The sequence below is a fragment of the Lissotriton vulgaris genome, chromosome 4_1 (genome assembly GCF_964263255.1).
Source record: "Lissotriton vulgaris chromosome 4_1, aLisVul1.2, whole genome shotgun sequence".
In the NCBI taxonomy this organism is placed as follows: domain Eukaryota; kingdom Metazoa; phylum Chordata; class Amphibia; order Caudata; family Salamandridae; genus Lissotriton; species Lissotriton vulgaris.
The window spans coordinates 40,395,679-40,403,362 of record NC_141691.1 but is presented as its reverse complement, the minus strand read 5'-3'; positions in this window follow the sequence as shown (position 1 = coordinate 40,403,362).

The following is a 7,684-nucleotide window of genomic DNA, read 5'->3' as shown; positions in this document are numbered from 1 at the left end:
GGATGCGTAAAACTTGTTGCCTTAAATTGTTTTCTTCAGTACTTTTAGGAACAGCACATGTTGCATACTCTTCAATGAAACTCATCACTGTTTCATCCGAATCTGATCCAAATTTGGGTGCATCTTTAATCCACAACAACATATGTATATGAGGAGCACCTCTCGCTTGATACTCCTTTCTCCAAAAGTAATTCAAAACCTCTCCAAGAGGAGGATTTTTTTTATTGGTAATAACAGACATCATAGCTTCAAATCTATGATTGAAATATCTGCATACATTCACTGGATCCAAAGAACACAGTTCTCCTGGTGTTTTCAATTCTATATTTTGTATATTAGCTTTTGCCTGGCGTAGAAATTCAAGTAAGTTGTCTCATGCATACTCAGCACAGCTAAGAGTGAGGAACCATGTAGGAGTTCCTAAGTTTCTTAGCATACATTTCAATTCCCCATGACGACGGTACCAATACTTGTTTGTACCACGCTGACATGCCATGAGATTGATTAGATGAGATTCCAAAATATTATCCTGCAGATTGACTTTTTCCATAAAGTCCCTTGCCAAAACATTTTGCGGAGGTGCTCCACTTTTCAGTATATGATTTACTGCATATGAAAGTCCAGACACGTCACTTTCATACAGTAGATGAAACAAATATGGAATGCATTGATGAAGCCTTGAATCTTCAGCATATAATCTCAGAAGCAGGAATTTGAACTGGTCGATTGTCATATCGTCCACCTCGACCTGTAGGAAATAGCTGTGGAAAACAACGAGCATCCAAACTTTCTTCCCATACACTAATGGGACTTCCTTTTGCTGCTTTCATTTGAAACAAGTCAATTGCATTCCCCATTACTTCTTTGGAATGCAAAGGATGAACAGTATAATGTTCATATATTTCTTTACCTCTAGACACTTCAACTTTTTCAATTTGGCCGAGTGAACTATCACTGTCTTCTTCTGCAGCTATTTCCTCTGCTTCAACACATACATGTTTGAAGTACTCATTGTTTTTGACCAAATACAACGTTGCCTTTTTGACTTTCCTAACATCCACTAAATCTTGCCAGATTTTCTTACTTTTTGTTGGAGCCCCATTAACTAAAATAACTAAAGGTTCCTCTTCCACTTTTTCTACACCAATAATATCAATATTTTTCCTGAAATCTAGAGGCAAATAAACAACTCTTTCCTTTAATCCTCTCTGTAAATCTGAAGGAGGCAATTTCCCTGTCTTAGGCTCCATGTGAACAATTGCCTAAAAAGGATGGACACATTGAATCAAAATAGATTCATATGTATTTAAATCTATCACTTCAGAAGGAATGTCTACCAACTCCAGATTATTATAAACAGCTCTAGCAGGCATTCTGTTTTCATTTAATTTATTATAACAATATTTACAAATACGCTGATCAAAACTCAAATCAAAACAATTCTCCACCAACAAATAAGTTGCAAAATTCCTCCATTCACTATTATTTTCCATTTCACTTTTTGCATATACATCAACTAACCTAGTCTGAATCTTATAATGAGTCCGTCGACAACACACACAAGTAAAATTAGGCCTTTCACTTGATTTCAACTGAAAGTTGCTAATTTCCTGGTCACACTTTTCTGTACTTGAAATCTGTACATTGTCTTCCACATTATCTTGTATTAATGTGTCAATTTCTACACTGTCCTCTTTTTCACAAAAATAACAAATCTCAATTTCTACACAAATCTTCTTCACATCTAATTCAGTTCCACGCAAAAGAGTACTGTTTAACTGTTTAAGCTTGAGTGCTGGACTTTTTGCAAAATATAACCTTCTCACTAAGTTCCTCATTTTGTTATGATGCAATGCTAACATCCTAAAATGATGAAAAACACTCTGACATACTTTTCTAGAAAGACAAGCCAATGAATGTCCATGCAAACCTGTGTTTTCTCTCACTCTGCAAGGATCTAAGTCTTGCAATATCTTCATTTTTTGTTTTAGACTTTTCTTACTATATGTACGTAAGAAATTACGAAGCACCTCGATAGAATCCTGTCGCACACTACAAATACTACCACATTTCCAATTGTACACTGGACCCTTAGTACGTCTTCCTAAAACTTCATCACTTAATACCTCTTCTACATCTCTAGACACAAGTTTCTCTTTTTCAATCGGACAACCATCTTTCACCTCATATGCTCGACCACTGGTGTCAACTGCATGTACTAAATCATTCTCCTGGAAGTAACTCTCATTAAAAAATGGCTCACAACTTGAACTATGCATCCATTCTCCAGAAAAAACTTTACAAAAATTAGTTTGATTAATCACTCGTTTGAATCTACGGTTTAATTTGAAAACATCAATTGTCTTGTTAAGTGTCCTAATTCTATTGATTACTAAAATAATTTGTTCTTAACTTCCAAAGATTGATCAACAATCTTGTCTACATTTTTCTTTTTCTTATAAAAAGCAGCACTCTGTGTACCTTTCTTAATGTTTTTTAATAAATTTAAAACTACCCTATTGCAAAACATTCATTTACGTATGTCCCTAAATTCATTTTGTCTTCTATTCCTATAAATATTATTGTCTCCTTCTGCAGTAGTAAGATTTTGGGGAGACCTCTCCTTTCTCTTCAAATTTGCTGTCTCCTTCTGTAAACTCACATGTATATTTACATTTTTTTTTATCTATAAATATTTCGAAGAAAGGACTTCGTTGTCTTACCAGAAGCTTTTTCCGCATTTTTTGTAGTATTTGTTGAAGGACACTGTTTTAATTGCGTTGCTCTTTTTGTTTTTTTTTCGCATAGCACCTTTCCTTCTCCTCTGGCTTGTGGGCATTTTGCCTTAATATTGTAATGTTGATTTAAATCTGTGGTAAAAAAAAAAACACATTATAGACCACTATTATCAAACAACAAAGCAATGACAAAAACAATATAAACACTATAATACTTATACATATAACCTTATCAATGTTTTTTAAATGTTATTCTAAAAAAATATTTTGAGCATATTAATTGGTTTTACATTATTGACAAGGATTAGACAGTACCATTGATTTGCCCCCAAAACCAACACAGTGCAGATCCTATGTACAAGCATTCAATTTCACTAGTGAAACCTCAGTTTCAAATCGTTTTTTGAATAACATTTTACCAACACAGCGCAGGTCCTAAGTACAAGCATTCAATTTCACTAGTGAAACCTCAGTGTTTCACAAAATACAAATCCTCTATCTTGCAAATGTTGATAGCAAGAATTATCAAAAAGCAACACACAAACGAACAGCAAAGAAACTCAGGGCCTTATTTATGAAAGCACCTGCAGCACAAGGCAATCAAAAATAAGGCCCAAATGTAAATACCATTGATTTGCACCCAAAATTGCCCAAATGTAAATACCATTGATTTGCCCCCAAAATCGTTTTTTGAATAGAATTTTACCAACACAGCGCAGGTCCTATGTACAAGCATTCAATTTCACTAGTGAAACCTCACTGTTTCACAAAATAAAAATATTCTATCTTGCAAATGTTAATAGCAAGAATTATCAAAAAGCAACACACAAACCACCACCAAAGAAATTCAGGGCCTTATTTATTAAGGCCTTGCTCCACCGGTGCGTCATTTTTTTCCCATGTTACAAGTAATGCACCTGCGGCACAAGGCAATCAAAAATAAGGCCCAACTGTAAATACCATTTATTTGCCCTCAAAATCGTTTTTTGAATAACATTTTACCAATACAGCGCAGGTCCTATGTACAAGCATTCAATTTCACTCTTGAAACCTCACTGTTTCACAAAAGACAATTCCTCTATCTTGCATATTTTAATATCGAGCATTTCCCAAAAACATACCACAAACCAACAGCAAAGAAACTCAGGGCCATATTTTTGAAAGCCTTGCGCCACCAGTGCGTCATTTTTTTCCTATGTCAAAAGTGACGCACCTGCGGCAAAAGCCAATCATAAATATGACCCAAATGTAAATACCATTGATTTGCCACCAAAATCGTTTTTGGAATAACATTTTACCAACGCAGCGCAGGTCCTATGTACAAGCATTAAATTTCCCTCCCGAAACCTCACTGTTTCACAAAAGACAATTCCTCTATCTTGCATATTTTAATATCAAGCATTTCCGAAAAACCTACCACAAACCAACAGCAAAGAAACTCAGGGCCTTATTTTTGAAAGCCTTGCACCACCAGTGCGTCATTTTTTTCCCATGTTTAAAGTGACGCACCTGCGGCACAAGCCAATCATAATTATGACCCAAATGTAAATACCATTGATTTGCCACCAAAATCGTTTTTGGAATAACATTTTACCAACACAGCGCAGGTCCTATGTACAAGCATTCAATTTCACTACTGAAACCTCACTGTTTCACAAAAGACAATTCGTCTATGTTGCATATTTTAATATCAAGCATTTCCAAAAAACCTACCACAAACCAACAGCAAAGAAACTCAGGGCCTTATTTTTGAAAGCCTTGCGCCACCGTGCGTAATTTTTTTCCCATGTTAAAAGTGACGCACCCGCGGCATAAGCCAATCATAAATATGACCCAAATGTAAATACCATTGATTTGCCACCAAAAACGTTTTTGGAATAACATTTTACCAACACAGTGCAGGTCCTATGTACAAGCATTCAATTTCACTCCTGAAACCTCACTGTTTCACAAAAGACAATTCCTCTATCTGCATATTTTAATATCAAGCATTTCCAAAAAACATACCACAAACCTAAAGCAAAGAAACTCAGGGCCTTATTTTTCAAAGCCTTGCGCCACTGGTGCGTCATTTTATTTCACATGTTAAAAGTGACGCACCTGCTGCACAAGCCAGTCACAAATATGACCCAAATGTAAATACTATTGATTTGCCTCCAAAATCGTTTTTGGAATAACATTTTACCAACACAGTGCAGGTCCTATGTACAAGCATTCAATTTCACTCCTGAAACCTCACTGTTTCACAAAAGACAATTCCTCTATCTTGCATATTTTAATATCAAGCATTTCCAAAAAACATACCACAAACCAACAAGAAAGAATCTCAATCTGCTTCCTAATTTGAGTTAACGCATGTAACTTAATTCTAAAACATTCAAATATATTTCTTTACAGAGGCAGACACTATTAATTGCTTCTCAAAAAAATAAAAGCCATTCTTTTACCCCAAAATCGTTTTTTAAATAACTTTTTACAAACACAGCGCAAGTCCTATGTACAAGCATTCAATTGTACTACTGAAACTTCACTATCTACTTCCGAATATTCTCCATAGAGCAAATAAGTCTCTATCTAAATTAAATAAATCATTACTTACCTTTACAAATGCTTTTAAAGATTGAGAAAAGTGTCAGACACACACACCAAACTTTCTTTAGCAGAGCAAAAGGTATGCACTCAAGACACTGAAACCAAGACTGGCACAGAAATGCTCTGATTTAACACACATATGCCTCATTTCAACCAATCAAAACTCTTCCCTCACTATTTTCAAACCAACACCCTTCTCCCTCTGAGACCTTTCTACCTGTCACCATAGCAACTCCCTCCTAATTGAACTCTGAGGTTCAAATGTTTCTTCAACAATGTTGCAAAATAAGTCAGCAAGGATGTTTGACCTCTAAAAAAACAGCTTATCCAGGGCATTATTGCTTTAATTGACTTTTTCTTAACAATTGCTTCTTTCACACAACACAACCATGCACCCTAACTTTCAGTTTTCAACTATCTGAATCCACCAATCATTGCTTGTGATTCAGGAGCAGGGAAACTCCACAATTTATTTTTGTAAACTCCTATTGTTCCAACTGCCATTTCATTCCCACACTTCATCTGACTGCACAGAACCTTCTCTCATCATGTATTCTATGTGGATTATTGGACATAGCTACATCCACTGGGCTCAAAGTTATGCAGCTTGCAGACATTTTCACAACCTTGATTCAACAAATGTGAAAATTAAATGGATTGGCCAGAGAGGATTAAGATGTCACCAATTGATACCATTGGTGAAAACCTTTTCGCATCTGCCAAACCCTGACCTCTTAATTTTGCACTGTGGAGGAAATGACTTGGGCACTTTGATGACACTTTTTCCACAAACTGCCTTGGTATATTCCAATATATGCCAAAGACAGAAATGGAACTGGTCCAACCAATTTTGTCCACAATTTGAGAAAGCACGGAAACATGTGAATAAATCTGTTTCTGCTTACATGAGAGACTATGGAATGGGTTCAATCTACAACACTAACTTGCGTTACAACATGCAAGACATCTACAGAGATAATGGTGTGCACTTCTCAGATGAGGGGAATAGAATATTCCTCCTGAATTTAAGACTGTGCATTGGAACCTACTTGTAGGTATCTAAATCAGCCACAGAACCCAAAAGCTCTTTTCAGAGCTACCCTACCTCTGATCACTCAAAACAATTATCTTTTTCTAACTTTTTTCACTATTTTTCACCAGGGTACGCTTCCCGGTATGCTCCCCGGTGCGCGTACCGGGCGCTCCCCTCGCAAAATTAAAAAATATATATTTTTTTATTTTGGCATATATGCCCCTCCTAAACTAAAAGTGTCTACTGTGCCCCCTTCCACCCATTCCCAACATTGTTTGTCCTCCATCTTGTGTCTCAATTCTACAGAAACACAAAATGGCGGACTCCCGTAGCGCTCCCGGTGCGCGTACCGGGGCGCGCACCGGGAAGTGCTCCCAAAAAAAATGTGGGAATGAAATTATATAAAAACCACTGAACAGACTCACCAAATATAGAATTGGCCCTACTACATACCAGTCCCTACCATTTTCCCAAATTTGGTTAAATTCCATTGACGCATTTAAGTTGTAGCTCTGTCTAAATATCCTGAGGTAAATTACATGACAAAAACACATATGAAAGTGTTAGAATTTACAACCAATTAAAATGTTACTTACATTTTTTACTTTTATGTGCTGACATTTGGTTGGCTATGTACATGAATATATATGAAAAATGAGAGGGAAACATGGCCATTTTGACTAATATTACCTGAGGGACATTTCAAAAGAATTTTCACAGAAAACTTCAACTGCTTTTAAAAAGGTAAGTTAATATTTTTGAAGGGGATTTATGTTGTGCGATTTAAGTTAATTTGACAAAAACGTTTTCAGATAGTTATATACTGTCCCTCTGTAAGAGTTAGAGATTGAGATAGGCTTCACTGTTATAATTATGGATTGAGTTAGGCTTCTCTGATATAATTATGAATTTACTTAGGCTTCATCACAGACACTTTTTAATAGTTCTACTTCCTGCCTGAAACCATACACTGCCCAAAGATAACTTCACTGTTAAAAACTCACAAGTACCTGTCTGATCTTAAACCCAGCAGTGCCCTATATCTACTTATATATTTATTTTTTATGCAATTTACAGCAAGAAAATGGAAGGAGAACAAAATAAAATTAATATTTCTTTAGAAATCAATATGGAAAACAATCCTAAGGAAGACAAAGATGAAATAGGCTTTTTGGATCACTCTCTGGACCAAGACATTGAATCATGGAATCCAAATGAGGACATACCTGATGAATTATTGTTGGAAATTCTTTAAGATTTTGAAAAATCACAGCAATAGATTTTTATTTAAAAATTAAAAATAGTTTGAGACATTATTCTT